The sequence below is a fragment of the Lepidochelys olivacea genome (genome assembly GCF_965140295.1).
Source record: "Lepidochelys olivacea isolate rLepOli2 genome assembly, chromosome: 3".
NCBI lineage: Eukaryota > Metazoa > Chordata > Testudines > Cheloniidae > Lepidochelys > Lepidochelys olivacea.
In genome coordinates this window covers 208,982,007-209,002,144 of record NC_140413.1, presented here as the reverse complement: position 1 = coordinate 209,002,144, position 20,138 = coordinate 208,982,007, and the positions used below count along the sequence as shown (strand labels likewise).

Here is a 20,138-nt window from a genome sequence, read left to right as displayed (position 1 = left end):
CTATGCTGGCAAGAAAGCGTCTCCCACCGACATAGCTACTGCCGGGCGTGGGGGTGGTTTAGTTGTGTTGATGGGAGAGCTCTCTCCCATTGGCTTAGAGCAGCTACATGAGGCATCTTACAGGGGCACAGCTGCATCAGTACCACTGTGCGACTATAAGCTCACTAGTGTGGACATGGCCGAAGTGTCACTTCCCCATTGTAAAGCAGGGAAAACCAAGATGCACGGCAAAGGATGCACTGATCAGGATGGAAACTTGCCGGGTGAGGTTGGCTTAACATAAGAATGGCCCTACTGGGTCAGACCAAACGTCCATCTAGCCCCGTATCCCGTCTTCCGACAGTGGCCAATGCCAGGTACCCCAGAGGGAATGAACAGCACAGGGAATCATCAAGTGATCCATCCCCTGTCACCCATTAACTACATCGCTCAGAGGTGGGTGAGTTTTTCACATCCCTGAGAGATGTAGGTAGGTCAGTCTAAATTTGAAGTGTAGACCAACCCATGGATTTCATACAGTCTTACCGTAAGCGGATAACTGTTCATGCACATCTCTAAAATACTCCTATGCGGAATACTGGTCAGTAAACACATGCACTTTACTTATTAGGGTTAGCATGATACAAACCAGTGTGATAGTTCAGAGAGGCACACACCAATTTACGACGACGGTGCTATGGCACTATGAAGTGTGTCATGTATTGGTGTGTTCAGCAGCCACAGCAGCTTTCATGCAAGACTTTTTTCCCCGTTTAACACACAATGGGGCACCTGCTACCTGGAGTCCTCCTCGGTAGGTGTGGAATCATTGCATCCCTACCTAGTCGTGTTTGATTCAACTTCACTATAAGCGGTCAACATGCTTTAAGGATCAGTTTCTCCTGGCTTCTCTTATCTGGAGATGCCGCTGAATCTGTGGCAGGTATTCAGGGATTAAACCCTGTGAGGAGGAGTCTGATAGTATCTTGACCACTTCTTTGTTTTACATAACAGTCCTTGGCAGCAGGGGATAGATGTTCTGCACTGACCTGTAGCTGTCTCTGTTGCCTCACTCCCAGCAGTTTGGGAAGATCTGAGAACACAAGTGGCCTTTGTCACAAAGGCATCAGTTTGAGTTGGCAGTCAAGCCCTGAGTGCATATGCTTTTCATTGAGTGCTCGCCGTTCCAGCTTCATACTTCCACTCCCTGTGCCAGCTTTTTTCTAGGTCTAATGTGAAAAAGTTTTCCCCAAGTTTACGTACAAAAAACAAGAACCCTTTAATTTAGCATTAAACGGATCCCTGAGCCATTATGGAAGTGTTCTCCCGGTCCCTGCACAGGGCAGGCCGATGCTCTCTTCTGTTTGAGAATTGCGTCTTGTGCTGATCAATTAAATTTTTTTTAGCACCTTAGTCATGAGGCTTCAAAAAGCACCATGTATACGAGATCAGTGATTGCTCCGTGTATGCCTACATTGAGGCTTAATCAAACTTATTCTTACAAAAAGGAATGTGGATTATGATCTAAAAACAATCGGTTGGGGTGGATTCTGCCGTGACTTTCAATACTGGTTCTTGAAAATGGTTTTTACTCTTGTGGCTTTGCTGCCTGGTGCTGGCTTGCTTTGATTTGAAAGTGGTCTTCCACCATCATTTTTAAAAAGCTTCCTCGGTCTACACAGGTTTCTTTCTACTAGCAACATGATTTCCTGAAGCTGTTGTCTAGACTGGTCCTTGTAAAACAGTCGGGACCCTGAAATATATTGTGGATGGTACTGAAGTGACACAGCAGCCCTGGCACTGATCTGAATGGAGTATACTGGGAGATGAGCTATGTACGGTAGAGGCGGATAAAGGGGAGCTGAGAGCTCTGTCTAGAACAGAGGTGGGCAAACTACATCCGTCCTGCGGACCGTCCTGCCTGGCCCCTGAGCTCCTGGCCAGAGAGGCCAGGCCTCGGCCCCTCCCCTGTTGTCCCCCCTCCCCCACAGCCTCAGGGGACAAGGAGCAGTGGGGGTTGGATGGGTCAGGGGTTCTGAGGGGGGGCAGTCAGGGGCTGGGAAGTGGGAGGGGGCGGATAGGGGCGGGGGGCACAGTCTTTCCTATCTGGCCCTCCATACGGTTTCTCAATGTTGATGTGGCCCTCGGGCCAAAAAGTTTGCTCACCCCTGGTCTAGAAGCTAGGTTTTCCGAATTGCATCAGGAATGTGGCTGTGGAAGGTATAACTGGCATTCCAGTTCATACAGAGGGTGACTGCTCATATTGTGATGGTGAATGAGGAATACTTGTATCTGCAGAATGAAATGCACTGTACTGTGGTCTTTTGGTCATCGTAAGAAGTTAGGGCGGAGGAGAGAGGCGACGTTGTCTTACTTCGGAAAGCAAGAAGTGAGTTGTTAGCATCTCTGGCCTATAAAGGGCTGGTGAACTGGAGGGCAGACATTGGGGCATATAGGGGAGTGTGTGGTGTGGGTTGAAAAAGTTGTAGCCCTTGTTGGAGATATATCTCTGAAGGTGGGTTCTGGTGTAAGTGGGCTTTTGGCCTGCCAGCTAGAGAGGGAATGATATTATCATGGCACCTAGGAACCCTTGTCATGGACCAAGATCCCCTTATGCTAGGGGTGGACAAACAGAACCAAAGGATGGTCCATGCCCCAGAGAGCTCACAGTCTAAGTGGGGACTACGTTGCATTGGGAGGTGTGATTGCAGCAATGTGAGTATATACCCAGGGTGGATTTGTACAGCCTGTGCTCAAACCCGGGCTGCCCCATCTTCACCGCTGGTGGTACCTGAGCTAGCCAGATTAAAGCCTACCTGAGCTGCAGTCACACCCTAAGCCAATAGACACAGCAGGCCAATGGGGGAAAACGAGAGACACTTGGTGAGCCTGGTAGGCAGTGGGCTTGGTACACCAGTGGCCTGTTAAGTTTTTATAAGCATCATGGCAGAGGAAAGTTTTAAGGGGCAGGGTGAAGCCTTTTTAACATGCAGTGTGATACTTTACACACTTCAAGAGACTGAAGTGTTGAGTGTATTTAAATCTCTCTTTATCTTCACTCGAATTCCAGGTACTAAAGGCTGACTACATTTAACTTGTTTCAGAGTAGCAGCCGTGTTAGTCTGTATTCGCAAAAAGAAAAGGAGGACTTGTGGCACCTTAGAGACTAACCAATTTATTTGAGCATGAGCTTTCGTGAGCTACAGCTGAGCTGTAGCTCACGAAAGCTCATGCTCAAATAAATTGGTTAGTCTCTAAGGTGCCACAAGTCCTCCTTTTCTTTTTACATTTAACTTGGTGGTTTTAAATCTGCAGAACAGAAATGCCCCCAAGCATTTTGCACACAGACTTCAATGCAAAACTGATAGACTGCTGCTTTCAAGATACCTTTAGAGCTAACAAATTGAATAACCATTGGATTAGTTCTGCTCCCTTTGTCATCGCTGCATCAAGTAGTTAGTTGCCCTGGCATTTATGTTCTTAGGTCTGAGTGCGAAGGTGTATATCGAAATTACAAATCCTATTGAGCCTAGAGCTCAAAATAATTAATTGCACAGACTGCTCTAATGGTGCTGGCAAATCAGATCCATTTTTGTCTGCCCAAAGGGGAAAATGAGACATGAATCCAGTTACACTAAGGATATGTCTACACAGCAAACAAAATGTGACTGTAGAACGGGGAAGCCTACCCGCGCCAGCCGTGGTCTATCCACCACTGGTAACACTTGCAGTGAAGACTGCAGCTTGGGGTGGCTGACCAAGTACGGTCAATGCCTGTGCTAGCCCATTGGGGGCCCTAAGCAGGAATATTTTGGGCTCCCCCCACAATGCATACTAATAATTAATAGGGAGGCCCCTTGAGCTGCTCGGGGCCCTAAGCAATTGCTTATGCCTAGCTCTGGCTCTGAGTACAATCCTGCTGGGGACCCTGGTTGTTAGCCTGCCTGCCTGTGCTTAATCACACCTTCATTTACTGGTAGATCTATCCAGAAGAGAAACCCAACCTCCCTAAGCTTCATCAGCTGGGAATCTGCTTGTCATCCTCTAAGCATTGACTCTCTCCTCAAAGGTGAGTGTAGACCAGTTAGCTACTGTATCCACTCTTTCAGTTTGTAATTTGCAGAGTGTTAGTCATTGCTGTTGAAAGCAGAGTTACTGTAAAGCTAATGTGTAAGCCACATACCCTATTATTTAAGATCCATCAGCAAACAGTCCTCTTTGTTAGGGGTTGTTAGTCTCTTAAGAGTACAAAGAAATGCTTTGACTTCAAAACAAGCTGCTGTTGTAAGAGATGTCACAGTTTAAAGCCAACCAGGATCTGACTGGCCAGTGTCTTTGTTGCTTTCTACACTGGGTGTGCTGTACCTTCTTTGTGCTTTATGGCTCTCTCTGGGTGTCTCTCCTCTCGGAAAAAAGGGCATGTTCTTAACTTATGTGAAAACTACAAATTGTCTTGTCTTCACGAGGGTGTTACCATGTGCCACCAACACAGGTTAAGGGGACATCCTTTTTGCCTAGTGAAGAGAGACCCTGAAAGACGTGGACTTGCAATACAATCAGCCTTCTGGCATGCTATGAAGAGTGCTCTGTTGAGAGAGCATCTGGGTTTGTTGGAAAGTGAGCATCTCAAACTAGCCCTTGTGCTGCAGGGTGTCCTCTGAGTTCTGGGCGTTCTCTAACCACCGTGAGCGTGGTGTGCACTAAGGGGCATATGAGTTGCATGGTGTTAGAATTAAGCTAGAAAATAGCTTTATGACTTCAGGTTGCTTCAAGGGAGTGATTTTTGTTGCTGAATTATGTACATTTGCTGAGAGCGGAGAAGAGTGAGGACAGCTAAGGCATCTGTATTGATTTTCTGAGTTTCCTGCCTTCAGAACTCATGAAACATTCATGTGAGCAGGATGGGGTTAGCACTGCAGAGGATGGGTCATTCAAATGCTTATTAAACTGCTGACTGCAGTGGAAAGGGGCCAGCTACTAAATATGAAAAATGTTTCCCCCAGCAGTTAAAAAGTTGTGCCAATCAGCTTAGGCCAAAGAAAACAGACGTTTCTAATCAGTTACTTTTTCTTCATTCACATTCCTGCTTTTCCTGTGACTTTTGGAATGGAATCCTGATGAAACAGGCTAGTTACCAGGCTGAGGTGCAGTGTTTAAAGTATCCTGCATGCTCCCAAGTCCTTGGAAGGTATTGATGACGAGAGAGAAGGGGGTTGGGAGTGCTGAAAGGACTCTTCGTGGGTGTGCCTATGCTTAAGTTCCCAGAAACTTTCTGCCAGGCTCTGCGCTTCATCCTGTGGGCCAAGGACAGTGGGCAAGCTGGCTGCAGGGGGACTGAAGACCTGTCTCTGGGATGTACAACAGCACATCTTAGCGAGCTCGTTAGTCTGAGTGTTTCATCTAGACTGGCTCAGGAAGGGGAGAGTGAGGATCTGTCCTTTGGGAAGGCCTCTCCATAGTCCCACTCTCTCAACAGGTCAGGGGAAGGCACTTTGTTATGGGACTCCTCGCTCAGGAGCTGTGTGGATCTGACACTGGACTGTTGGGCTTTGAGGCTCCTCTGCACAGCATCTGGAACAAGAGGGCTTCAACACATACTGACTGTCAGGCCTTTGTTAGCTCCCATAAGAGTTTTCTAGTACTCTTGCACTCCATGGGGGGAATTATATGCCAGACTCTCCAGGATGTGGCCTTTCTTGCGCTGGTTCTTGAGCCACGTGTGGGGATCCTGGGTAGAACAGAGAGAGATCTCCAGCACCAGAAGAAGCTAGCTAGGAGAGCCAGCTAGTTTCCTGGCACTCCCTGCAAGCTGCACATGGGGCCTCACTCGGCTGTAAGATTCATGACCAGAGACGCATGGCTTCTTCAGTTGGGGGTCTCAACAGAAGCACAAACTAATACTGTGGAGGTGTCCTCAGTGCAGAACCGGAGGCTCTTCCACACATATGAGGAGAAGATGTGCAGTTGCTGGGATCGACAGAAGCTCCCGCAGCTCAGGAGCTTTCCTTTCAACTCAGGATTTGGGTGCCAAGTCAGATCTCTGGCTGCCTCACCCTGCCGTCACGAAGAACTAGTCTTGGCCCCAGCTGCCACAGGCCAGGAGAGAATAAGGGTAAAAAGGCATTGGGTCATCTCTGGTCATTTGTGCTCCAGTCCTTAGATATGACTCATGGAGGCCACAGAACCAGCCTTCAGTTTCCCCTTTCAGCAACCACTTGCTTTGTGGACTGGCCAGTTCCATGCTGGTCCAAAGAGTGTGGGAGTGGTGCTGTGTGTAAAGGGCGGACTCTGGGGAATCTAGTGAGATTAAAACCTGAGTGGAGACAACGATGCAGTTGAATCTAGATGGGGTGAATCCCACAGTGTAGGCATGTGAATGTATTAGCAGACTTACACGCTCAGCTGCCCAAGGAAACTGGGTGCGTGAGGTCAAAGAGGCAGCAAAATCTACCAAAATGATAAGGAGAGACTTCAGCTGTCCACCTAGAAGCTGTCCCATTGGGCTGTCCCACCAGTTGCTAGTTTCAGTTGCTCACTGCTTTTCAGCTTCTTAGAATCGTTATTTCTAGGACACCAAGGAGGAGAGGTTTCAACTTAGCTCCTGTGTGTTGTCTAAGACGAATGCAAGAAGTGACTGTAGCTGAGCCAGTAAGTATCGTAGTAGTGACCACAAGGGTCACCATCCTAGGGGCAGGTGCCTACTAAAAAGTGACACTTGAGAAAGGGTGATTTCAGTAAAATGAAGAGCCTCCTGAAAAAGGCCCTGAGTTAAAAGTAAAAAGCAAAATCCTTTATTATGTGGCTTGAATGCTACTTGAAAAAACAATAATAGTCTCACAAGACCTGCGTCCGACTGAGCTAAAGGGAAACAGGAGGGCAAGGAGTAAGCCAGTATGGTTACATGGCAGGCTCCAGGAGAGGTATTTAAGCCACACAGAAATCATTCAGAACTTGGAAATCTGACTCTAGTGAAGCCAATAAACAGATGCATAAATATAATGTATTATTGCTGAGAAGCTAATGGATTTCTTTGCCTCACTCTTCACTGCTGAGAACATTGGAGAGATTCTTCTGCCAGAACCTCTTGTTCCCGATAACACAGATGAGGTGCTGTGAGGGACTGAGGTGACAGAAGAGGAGGTGCTGGAGCAAATTGATCATTTTAAAGTGCAGTAAGTCACCTGGCCTTCCTGATCCATCCCTGAGCTTTGAAGGAGCTCAAGTGTGAAATATCTGAGCCAACACCAAAAGTGTGCAATCACATTAAGAACAGCCACTGTTCCAGAGGCCTGGAGGGTACCAAATGTACCTTTATTTAAAAAGGGCTCTAGGAATGCTCTGGGGAATTAGACCTGTATGTGGCAGATTGATTGAAATTATAATTAAAAACAGAACAACAAAATACCTGGAAGATGATGATATGATAGGGTCTAACCAGTTCTGCAAAAATAGGGCCTCACTAATCTTAAGAGTTCTTTGACTGTGTCAGTACAGTGCGGGATAAAGCAGAAGAGGCTGTCATAGTTTATTTAGACTTCCTAAAGGTCTAGATAAGTTCCCAGACAAGAACTACTACTTGATAAGTTCCCACACAAGGCTACTAAAGAAGCTAAGCGGTTAACGGAAGAGGCAAAGAATTTTCCAGGATCAATAACTGGGTAAGAGACAGAACGCAATGAGTAGGATTAAATGGTCAGCTTTCATCCCATGGCAAAAAGTTGACACACTAATTCCTCTGTTACTTATTGGTCTGGTAAGGGGAGTGAGAGAGAGAAAAATTTGCAGAGGACATATAGTTTGTTAGTCAGGACCAGAGCACTGTGAGGAACTTCCAAGAGCCCTAACCAACCTGGGTGAATGGACAGCACAGTGGTAAATGAAATACAATGTCAACAATATGAAGTAATGGATATAAGAGGGAAAATGCAAAGTACTCTTAAACCTGGCAGGGTTCTAAATTTCCTGCATCAACTCACAAAGGGAGCTGGGTGTCACTGGAGACTGCTCAGTGGAGACCCTTGTTCAGTGCCCAGCTGAGATCAAAAAGCAAACATTCTGATGCATAAAGAATGTGATCAGATGCGCCGACTTCCCCAATTTCCCCTGGGTGCTTGACCCCTCCTCTGCCCCCGGCCCCACCCCCACGCCACCCCTTCCGTGCGGCCCCGCCCCCATTCCAACCCCTTCCCCAAAGTCCCTGCCCCAACTCCATCCAACTCCTTCCCCAAATCCCCGCCCTGGCCCCGCCTCTTCTCCTGAGTGCACCAAGTTCCCACTCCTCCCCCTCCCTCCCTCCCAGGGGGAAGCGCTGGGAGGTAGGTGGAGGAGTGGGGACGCGGTGCGCTTAGGGGGTGGGGGGAGGAGGAGGAGGTGGGGCGGGGGATTAGGGGAGCTTGGCTGCCAGTGGGTGCTAATTTTTCCCTGTGGGTGCTCCAGCCCCGGAGCACCCACGGAGTCGGCACCTATGAATGTGATAGCATCATCATGTTCTTTGTACTATTCACTGTTCTATAAGTCAGCTGTGAGGCCTCTTCTGGACACAGTGCAGTACTGACCACCCCATCTCCAAATGGTTATTGCAGAACGAGAGGGATTCAGAGAAAAGCGACAAAAACAATCAGAGGCCTGGAAAGCTCTCCTGTAAAGGCAGATTGAAGAGGCGAACAAGTGGGGGGGAGGACATGCTAAAAGTATCTGAAATTACACACAAACTCCATTGCAAGAACATTATTCAGATTGCAGAGTCAAGCACTCAAAAATAAGTACATGGCAGAATTAGGGTTGGCTGTGCAGCCTCCGTCCCCTTGTCCATATGCATAATGATACAGTCTCTAATTACTACAATCAAGTACAGGTTTTCTACAAGCCTGTGCCTCATTCAGTGCGTGGAGTGGATGGTGCTCGCTTGATGAGCAGCCAGTCAATATTTTGTTCTGTTCTTATTGTTCCGTGTGTGATCCCGGCCTTATTTACTGTTACTTTTTAGCCTCTGCTCTGAAGACCGAGTTATTAATTCCCTCATGGGCTTTTCTCTGGTGCTCATCACTCTTACACTGAGTACGTCACAAACATGACTTAGGAGGAGGGGCATTATCCTTGTTTTACAGGTGGGGTACTGAGGTACGGAGCAAAAAAGGCTTATGGAGAAGGGGAGCTGGCAGTCACTTTCAGGTCGGGGCAGGTTGGGCCAACACATTCACAGGAGGGGCAGTAGAAGGAGGGAACAAAGCTGTCCCTGAGCTAGGCTTGTCTTCCTTCTCCCTTCCCTTCTAAGTGCATCTCCTCAGGACCCTGTGGAGGGGTAAATAAGCAAAAGGGAGGGAGGGGCACGGAAGAGAGGAAAAAGCAGGAATGTCGAGAACAAAGCAGCCTTTGGCCAGCTGCTCGCTTGGTGCTGAGACCATTGTGGGTCATTAGAAGTACCTGGCAGGAGTGAGCGGAAGAGGAAGTAGAGAGACAGGGCCCATGGAGTTGGCTGGAGCCAGGACCTGGAGGACGGGGGTTTGGAGCGGGACCCAGAATAAAGGTGGGGAACCAATGGAGATTCGGAGGTGGGAAGGGGTTGTGTTTCTGCTGCTGAGTGTACGTGAGAAGGTGGCAGCACAAGTCTGGAAAGCTGGGACATGGGGAGGCCCCAGAAGGAAGCTGTAATGTTATTTAAACATGTAGGGTCACAGGGAAGTCCCAGCTGGGGTACTGTGAGCCTCAGGCCCCCTCAGAGCTGCCTGTGAGTGGCTCTGGAGACTGGTCACACCTCTGCAGTCTGTTCACCTACCAACAAACTGCGTGTTCTGTCTGTGCACCCATACCTCACCTCCTACCAAATATCGGCAAGGTCCCCTCGTGGCCCCAGTTGTGCTGATCCAGTCTAGGTACTTTTAACCAAATGTGTGTCTGGACCAATCTGGTTGCTTTAATCAGAAGCTTCAGAAGTTGTTCCAGGAATCCTTGAATCTAAGCCAAGAGCTTGGCAATATGCCTAGAGAAAATTACAGGGAGGTCTACAAAGTGTCTGTTCTATGGGAAAGGACAGAGTTATTTCCAGCTGCCAAGAGTTGTCCAAATGCATAACAAATCTCAATACTTCTCCTGCTTGTAAATTAGTGACTGAAATAGAAATGATTAATTCTCCAGATCTCCTGGTGATCAAATGAGCTGATGCTGTAATGAGGGAAGCGCTTGTTTTTCAGGAACACTTGATTTAATGTGCATTTCTATCACTGAGAATCAGTTATTCTCGGTTCTCCTGTTAATTGGTTATTGGGCTCTCTATCAGACTGTACGGAAGTAAACATTCTGCCCACCTATTGATTTGTAAAAGCACTTCAGAAAGTGCCCTGTTTGCATATCCCAACTGCTATCTAATGGCTTTTATCCACTTTTAGAGGGGTGGAAATGCATTAATGTTTAGCAGTAGAGCATCCTTTTATTAAATATTGTATGAGCACACGAAATACTAGCTTCTCTGGCTGTTCACTAATTTTGTGGCTTTTAATATAGATTTTTAAATTTCTATATTAAAACAAACAGATTTGAAATGGCATGTCCCAACTTTCCCCTGTCCCTGTAAGCAATTGATGGATACTAAAGGTAAGTTTTGAAAGTAGAGGCCATTGACTCGCTATCCTGGCATCTGCAAGCCTGCAGAGAGAGCTTACTCCATTTGAGTGGCTGTCTGACAAGTGGCCCAAAGGTGGCCTTTCTGCTTGAGAGTTTAGTCAGCAGCTTGGGCTGGGTTTGAGCTGAGTTACTTGGTGATGCTTTTCTGGACCGTGGGTTTGGGAGCAGGCTATCACTCCCCCGGAGAATGATTTATACTAACCCACTACAAAGATTGTCTAAAGCTGTGGATGCCCTTGGTAATCTGTACACATAATTTATCGAATTATTGTAACACTCCCTCAGTAACTGCCAGATAACAATACACTAGTACAGCATTTTAGAGCTGAAACTCTCTGAAATGCCTTCAGTCTCCGCTTCCCCTTCCTCAGGGGCATGGAGAAGAGGTGGGCCCTTGTGCCCTGTGCTAAAGGCTGGAAATTTGGACTCTTCTGGACCAGCAATGAGTGAATTTCCAAAGCGCAGGACACCTGCCTCTCCTTTCTTTTGTCTGCCTGGGGTTGCTGGGAGTGGCCCAGGGAATTCTGGTCAGGATTAAAACAGAATTTTAAAACCTGGAAGTTCATGATATGATAGGGACAAACTAGCACAGCATCTGCAACGTTTGCGTTGGACTCATTGGCTAGAATCTTTGACTGTCTAGAGAAGAGAGGGGGTAAAGGAGAACTGTCTGACCATTTAATTAGGCTTTCAAAACTACGGTGACAGAGTTCCTTGCAGTAGGCTAAACCCAAAATTGTACTGCTTTAATGAAGGTGTCCTCTTAATCAATTTAAACGGTGCAAGAGCTGTATGTCGAGCAGACCTGAAGAAACAAGGTAGTCCAGGGCCAAAGGACAAAGCAGTGTCATAGATCAGAAACTGGCCAAGGCAAATCAAAAGAGTAGGAGTCATGGATCAGTTTTCATTGTGATAGGATATCACAGGGAGAGGCACTCGGTTAGGGAGGTCCCTGCTTTTAGTCTTTCAGTCTTAAGTCTTTTAGCATTTTAAGGCTTTAAGTCATAGCTAGTACCTTAGGCCTGGGCTACACTGGGGGTGGTGGTTTCGAACTAAGATACGCAACTTCAGCTGTGCTATTCGCGAGCTGAAGTCGAAGTATCTTAGTTCGACTTACCTGGCCGTCCTCACGCCGGCGAGTCGACCGCGGCGGCTCCCCCGTTGACTCCGCTTACTCCTCCTGCCAGGTGGAGTACAGGCGTTGATTCGGGGATCGATTTATCGCGTCTAGATGAGACACGATAAATTGATCCCCGATAGCTTGAGCACTACCCACCCATCCGGCAGGTAGTGAAGATGTACCCTTACACTCCACCTGGAGACCAGCAGGCAGCCAGTGTAGATCTCAAAGCATGGGGGCGTGTGTGATGGCTTCTGTGCCAGCTTCGATCTCCAGAGCCAATGGTGAAAAGCTGTCTTGGTTGGTGCTGTAATATGACCATCCAGCTGCAGCTGGATTCTGGAGTCCTCCAGTTGTGAACTTTGGTGATCAAAGGGATTGCCTCCAGCTGTTTCCTCCTCCCTCCATCCTCATCCCAGTGTAAACTTCAGCCAACTCACTCTTATCTGTGCCCCAATCTCAAGTAGACGCTGGCTGAGGCCTTGAGCCGCCCGCCCGCCCCCCCCCAGAATCGGAGGAGACGGTACAGCTGGGTGTCAGCATAGTGAAAACCTCACGCCTCCTACTGCCCCCCTATGGGGAACAGCAGGGGGACAGAACAGCTCCCTGCAGAACTCCACACTTGAGAGCTCTGAAGGAAAATGGACAATTGTTATGATCTTTCCAAGGCAAAAAGAACAGTTACTGAAACACAACCCTGTCCACTCCTGCCAAGCTCTGCAGGCACATCGGAGCATCTTGTGATCCATTGTCTCAAAAGCAGCTGATGGAGCTAATAACTTCATGGACACCTGGACTGCATCCGTTGTATTAATGATCTGGAAAAGCCAGTGAACAGTGTGGGGGAAATCTTGCAATTATGTCTAGGGTAGTTTAGACCAGGGAAGATGTGAGGAGCATCAGTGGCCCTCACTAATTTAGCAGCATCATGGTGGATGAAATTCAGTATTGACAAATGCAAAGCAATGCAGATTAGAAATTTGTAAGTTAGCTGTTAGCACTCAAGAAAGAGATCTTGGAGTCATTGTGGATAGTTCTCTGAAAACATCCACTCCATGTGCAGCAGCAGTCAAAAAAGCGAACAGAGCGTTGGGAGTCCTTAAGAAAGGGATAGATAAGAAGACACACTGCCTCTTGGTGGCCCTCTGGTCTTTCCCAGTCTGGCAGTTCCTATGTGCCCTGTGCTACTCTTTCATAGAGTCAGTTGCTAGCTAGAGTGACCAGCAGAGGGGACACCATGTTTGTGCAGCACACTGCACAGTTGGGCCCCAAATCTGCCTGAATCCTTTGGTCACTACCCCAATAGAAATGGTTAATAATGATAAACCCACATTGCCTTGGCCTTATCTGTATGACCCTTAGCCAGCTAGCTCTTATCCAGACCCTGAGCACTGCAAGGGACTGCTCTCAGGGGGCTGGACAGCTGGACTCCTCGTCTCTTCTCTAGCCCTCCCATGCAGCTACACCCCTCAGACAAGAGGGAACCTGGTAGAACCCTGCCTGATAACATGCGGACGCCCTTTAGGAAATCAGCAAGGTACCAGTGGAGAAACCCGTGGGCAGCCCCACATTTACAGAGACCTATCAAAGCTCATCTCACATGTGTGTCCACACTGGAACTCAAGCCTGGTGGTGAATGGACAGCTATTGATCCTCTCCATCACGTACTCGTATGTGGACGTGAGGATAGGTTGAGCGAGAGAATTCCTGTAATTGGGCATCTTTCTTGAACATGGGTGCCCAGATCTGTACACAGTGTTCCAGAGGAGGTCTCACCAGTGCCTTGTTTGGGAGCCTTCCAACATCCTGCTCTGCACATGCTGCCAGCACTCTCTGGTGAGGAGGGATTCCCTCCTCTAGAGCTCAAAGAAAGCCTATCAGTAGTGTTGCTTGGGTGCTTCTGTTTGAATATTGCACTCGATGAGCTGCATCCTGTCAGTCAGAATTGGACATTTCTGCCTCTCCCGTCTCTTTATCAAGTGAAAGCGTGGTCCCAAGTTCCCCCGGGGATTGGGGCAGGTGGCACTGACCGATGAGATCAGGGTCTTCCCAGATTTGTTGTAGAAAGGTTTTGTTTGGTCTCTTGTGCTGTAGGGACTGAGGCCCAGATCCTCAAAGGTATTTAGATGCCTGCCTTCCATAAGGCACCTAAATATCTTTTAGGATCTGAGTCGTAGTCCAAGCAAGGGAAAGAAACCGTGGGGTGGGGGAACCGTGAAAAGTGTAGTGAATTTGTAAAGAGGCGGGTGGCACATTTGGCTGCATCTCTTCCCTCTGTGTCCCAAGCACTTCCCGGGTTCAACTCGAACAGTGTTTCTATCCTCCAGCCTAGCGTCCCATGCTGGAACTGCTTCCGGCATCTCGTGTCTGTTGCAAATGGTGCTTCTTGCTTAAATGTGGGACGTAGACTTTCCGTGGCAAGTGTTGTCATGTGTATCCTGCAAAATAACCAGGGACAGGAAATAGGGCCTGGTAAATACTCAAGAGACTTGCAGGCATCCTGGCCTGGAGTTGAGCAAAGGTCATTCACCAGAACAATATGCACACTGGCAGTTGGTCTCAGAGCTTAGCGAGCATGGCTCTGCAAAACAGCATGCCCACTAGTCAGAGCAGCAACAAGCTGTTCTTAATTGCCTCCCCTAGCCTGGAGTTTTAGAAGCGAGGGCAGTGGGTAAAAGCAGCCAGCTAGTTAATCTGGGAGTTGATCTCCCCTGGATTTTGAGTTTGGTAAGCAGAGAACAGGCAGTTGCTCTCAGCCAAGTGTGATACAGAAGGGCCAGGGAGCAGCGGGAGAGTGCTAGAGGGGAAATATATAAACTCAAGGCTAATTAAGGTGTGGTTCCCTGTAGACTAGGGAAGGTGGCTGCAGGTTAATTGGAGCACCTGCAGTCAATCAAGGCCCTGTCAGAAACCTAATAAAACCTCCTGCTTCAGGCAGACATGGGGGGAGGAGGAAGGAGATCCAAAGAGAGTTTGGAGGCGTGTTGAGAGATTTAGAAGACCTGAGTACTGAAGTAAGGGAGACCCTGCCCCAGCAGGACAGGGAGACTCCCTTCCCCCCAGCATCTAAGGAGCGAGGGTAAAACCCCACCTAAGAGGGATGAGGGTAAGAAACCCGCAGAGGTTGAGAGGGGCTGGGACTCAGAGCGAGGAGCAAACCCAGACCCCTGCCCCGCTTCGCTCCTCTACCACCTTCCCGGGCTAGTAGCGGGGGCCCTCGGCACCCAAGAGCAGGGGCAAGGGGTGGCATCTTAGCTCCCCACCAAAGAAAAGCGCAGGACCCACCAGACTAATGTCCGCCATCTTGTCACACAAGTTACAATAGAGCAGCTGTGTGCAGGAATTCAATGGCGACTCCCTGCAGCTGTCACTGAGATCCAGAAGTCTCCTTTTGGAATCTCTGCAATTGGAAGAGGCTTTTCTCCAAGGCCCTGTAACCCTCTCTGAGGCGCAGCCAGATGGGTCCTTCTGGCTTCATGTTAAATCTGTCTGACCCTAGCAGGACATTTCCAGGCATGTTGTTAAATGAGAGTTACAGTTGTAAATACCTATCCATGACTTCGGGAGGGTGGGGGAGAAAGCCGTAAATAAAATATTCATTTAAAATCTGCGTTTGCGAGGTGGGGAATTGAAAACAAAGGTTACAGTTACCACCCCAACCATGGAAGAAGAAAAGGAGGACTTGTGGCACCTTAGAGACTAACCAATTTATTTGAGCATAAGCTGTAGCTCACGAAAGCTTATGCTCAAATAAATGGGTTAGGCTCTAAGGTGCCACAAGTCCTCCTTTTCTTTTTGCGAATACAGACTAACACGGCTGTTACTCTGAAACCAACCATGGAAGAGTTAGCATTGCCCTGGTGTTCTCACCAATCTGGGCCCTCCCTGTTTGACAAGTTTCACAGCTAATTGCCGTGTTTAAATTCTGAATTTCCTTGATGGCTCAACCAGGAACAGCTGGGTTATTTTAAAGGTGAGGTGCCAAATGGGGTAGGGAATTGCCCTTTTCAGCTGCGTTATGATAGCTAGAGAGAGCCTGAATGGGTTGGGGGAGGGGATTCCGCCTGTTTTTTATACTGTACTCTGGCCTTGCCTGCCCTGGAGGTCTTGACTGTAGATCTAGGAAAATGTCATCCTGAGGGTTGTGTGAAAGCTGCGGAAGGGAGTTTACTAGTTATTTAACTCAATAACTGAGTAAACGATGGGCTATTACCAGCAGGAGAGTGAGTTTGTGTGGAGGGTGAGAAAACCTGGATTTGTGCTGGAAATGGCCCAACATGATGATCACTTTAGATAAGCTATTACCAGCAGGACAGTGGGGTGGGAGGGGGTGTTGTTTCATGGTCTCTGTGTGTATATAATGTCTACTGCAGTTTCCACGGTATGCATCCGATGAAGTGAGCTGTAGCTCACGAAAGCTCATGCTCAAATAGATTGGTTAGTCTCTAAGGTGCCACAAATCCTCCTTTTCTTTTTGTTAAACTGATCCCCCTAACAAAACTGATTCTCCAGCAGAACTAGGGAAGAGCACACTTCATTCTTCAGACTTTTCCAGTGAAAACAAGCAGGAGACAGAGAAAGAAGTGAGAATGGGCACACTACTTAAGTGGTTGCTGGCCTCCTTTAACCCTTGTGTGTGCTGGCACTTGCCTACAGTTGCAGACAGCTTAAACTGTTGGGGTAGTTAATGTAAGTATTGGAGATGCAATTGGCATTGCTACAGTATTGCCTAAAGGCACTGGGCACACACGAGACAGCCCCTGCCTCCGAGCGCTTGCAGTGTAAATAGAGGGTGGCAGACTTGTGCTGTGGTAAAGGCTGAATTGCCCTTTCAGTGAGTCTGTGGCTGGGTGTGTAAGTTTCCCTAGCAAGAGGCAGGTATTGCAGCCTTCTCCAAATGCAGGCTGTGCCCCTCGACTGGGTGAAGTTAAATATTGCATTCAAAGCCAGTCAAAGCCTTTTTTTAAAAAAGTACACGCCCTCCCTGACTGTCCATGAACGCAGCTCCCTGTGCATTCCCACTGTGACCAGTCCCCCGCCATCTGTGAGCGTAACCCCTCCAAGTGCCACCCTGCCTTCTGGAGCACTTGGCTTCTCTTTCTCTCACCTTCGTTCCCCTTTGGGCCCTTGTGCGGTGAGGCTATAGGCAAGTCTACACGAGGCGCCGCAGTGTAGACACTTCCTGCCGCAACGGAAGGTGTTATTCCATGGCAGTCGTCAATCCGCCTCCCTGAGCAGCGGTAGCTAGGTTGAGGGGAGAATTCTTCCATTGACCTCACTGCGGCTGCATTGGAGTTTAGGGCGACTTAACGATGGTGCTCCTAAGTGTGCATTTTTCTCCCCTGGGAGTGATGTGGCTAGGTCGACCAAAATGTTAAGTGTAGACCAGGGCTCAGGGGGGAGAGGCTGGAAACTTGCATCCTCTTCGAGTCCAGGGAGTGGGCTGTGTGGGGAGCTCACTTGCCTGTGACCAATTATCAGTGAGTGCCCTCCGCAGCTCCTGGCACTGGGGTCTCTGGCCTGCAGAGCAGGCAGCCGGTGGCAGGCCATGTGTTTGACACCTCTGCTCTGAGTAGACAAGGCCAAGGGTGGGGGACGGGATGCAGCTCCCCAGAAGGGGGTAGGCTGCTGGGATGTGCCTGGTGTGCGTGCACAGAGCTACTGGGGTGTATGTGCAGCGTGCTGGTGGGGAGGGATGTGGTGTGGAAGGAAGGCAGAAGGAGATTAGTTAGCAGGCAGGACAAAGCAGCAGCCAGTGAAGGGAGGGTGGGAGCGATGGTGCACAGGGGGCAGGCCAGGCAGAGCACAGCTGATGGTGAGGGGACAAACAGCCACTCCATAGCAGAGGAGAAACAAGAGGGTCCAGGTGTTGGGGGAGGGGTGCCCTGGCTCTAGCTTTGCCCCCTTCCCCCCCAGCACCTGTTGGGCCCCTCCCTGGCTGCTGGGATGGTTCCAACCTGGGAGTTTCTCCTTTCCCTGGGGCCTCTTGGCTGCGGCGTCCCCAGAGAAAGAGGCTCTCAGCTGCAAGACACTGTGTTGCGTGGTTTCCGTGGCCTAGGCACACGGGTATACATCCCAGGCCTCTTGGCCATGCTGTTTGCCCTGCTAAATGAGCTGCCTGTTTTACCAAGGGGTAGCGAACGCACATGAACCACCTCAAGGAAAAAGGACAGCAGAGACCAGGCACCTTAGTAAGTTTGTATCATCTGCAGACTTTTTCCACCTCACTTGTTACCCCCTTTTCCAGATCATCTGTGGATATATTGAACAGCACTGGTCCCAGTACAGATCCCTGGGGGACCCTTCCATTGTGAAAACCTGACCATTTATTCTTACCCTCTGTTTCCTGTCTTTTAACCAGTTACTGATCCATGAGTAGACCTTCCCTCTCTTATCCCATGACTGCTTACTTTGCTGAAGAACCTTTGGTGTGAGACCTTGTCAAAGGCTTTCTGAAAGTCCAAGTACATTGTAATGATGGGCTCACCGTTGTCCACATGCTTGTTGACACCCTCAAAGAATTCTAGTAGATTGGTGAGGCGTGATTTCCCTTGACAAAAGCCAGGCTGACTCTTCCCCAACATATGGTGTTTATCTATGTGTCTGATAATGCTGTTCTTAACTATAGTTTCAAACAATTTGAATGATGCGTGTGGGGGAAACAGCTCTGTGCTGCTGTGTAGATAAACAGAAGCCTTCTTTCACCAGCATTGTATCCAGGCCATTTTTTAAGTAAGAGTTGATGGTTGTGTGTAAATTAGCCCATTAGATAATTTGCATAGAGGCTCACCTGGAGCTGCCCAAAACTCTGCAGCAGTGCTGAATGGAGATCTCGTTACCTGGGAAGCGCTTGGTTACTACAGTAATGGACATTCTAGAGTGTCTGGTCCATGGGGATGTGGTGCATCGGGGGAGGACTGTTCTTGGGGCAGCTCCCATGGAAATAGATTGAGGGTGACAGTGAATAGTAACAACAGTTGCTTAAAGGTGGGAGAAAGCTGTATGAGACACTGTATCTGGGAAATAGTATGTGATCATGTAATGAAAGACTTGCGTGGTGATGATGTACAACACACCCAGGCGGTGATAGTCTGATGGGCAATCCCCAGGGTAGCACGCCCTGTCTGAGGGTGAACTCTACAGCCTTCCGGTCGTGTTACACGGCAGTGCCATCTCTACTGGAGTTACGGTTGGGTGGACATAGCTAGCCTCTCACCTTTATCGTAGTGCAGAAAGCTGCAGTTCCACTGGGAGGTGGGTGAGTGTCAGTCACCCCCATGGGTCATGCTAGGGGCTGAGGATGGACATGGGAATTGCTGGCTGCCCGATCACCCACTCAGCCCATTAGCCTAGGCTGCTTTTCAGTGGCACGGCGTTAAAAGCTGGAGAAGTGCCGCGGATTGGTGAATGATTCTTTTCTAGTAGCTGCTCCCTTCATAGCCCCATTGGCCCCTTTGCTTGTCAGCTCTTTGTGCAGTTGACTTATCTGTGAAGCATGGAACTTGGCATGGTTACAGACCCAAATCCTAGTACTGGACCCGAGCAGCAGGGGGCTGCTGTGTCGGGGGGCTGCGAACGGACCCAGAGCGAGACTGGAAATGGGATAGTCAGCAGCCTCGTCTCTTCCTGCCTTCTCCTTCCAAGGAGATGCAGCTGCGTGTTTATTTGGTGGTGCTGTGCATGCAGCTAAACCTTCCTTCCCTAATGCACATTATAAGACTCCAGGAAGTTACTGACCTGACAGGAACACAGAGGAAACAGCCCCTTTTAATCAGTGCAAAGCTTTTACAGCGACACACAATGGTCTCAAATTAGGTTATTCTTGGCCTAGTTTCAAATGTGCCTGAGGACCAGCACCGCACTGTGTTCCCCAGAAGGCAGAGCTGGTGTAGCTAAATGGGACTGCTGCTCAGTTTGAGAAAGTTGCTGTGTTCAGATTCACTGGTCATGTGCTTTTAGACTAGAGCTCTGGACAAATGTCCTTTTCAGCACGGACAGATTTGCTAGTTATCACATTAAAAGAGTGGCTCAGGGTCCTGGCACAGATGGCTGCTGGTTCCTCTGACCATGCTTGCACTCTGTGCATGCTTTTGGTACATCCGCTCCGCTGCTGGCAGATCACAAGACAGCACAGCCAGCCAGATGAAACAGTTGGATTGATTCACATGCATTGCATTCATGCTTCCTGTCCCCTTTCTCTTCCCTTCTCTTTCCCTTTTGTCTTTACAGCCTTGTAGCAGAAGTTTCCATGCTCCAGCTGGCCACAGTTCTCATTTGCTGGAGGTAACACCTGGGCTGCTTTATTGGCTTGGTTCTGATTTTCCCATTGTCTCCTAGTGAGGCAGTTCTGCATGAACAGGAGAATGTTAAACAATTGGCCAGAACTGTGCAGTTGTGAAATTGTGTGTGTCACTGTCAT

The 20,138-nt window shown here is 48.8% G+C and overlaps 1 protein-coding gene across 1 annotated transcript in view; it reads left to right on the top strand.

Moving 5' to 3' along the window:
• The window catches only part of PTK7 (protein tyrosine kinase 7 (inactive)), a 95,956-nt gene that overhangs the window by 24,373 nt on the left and 51,445 nt on the right, over window positions 1–20,138 (top strand). The window lies entirely within an intron of this gene.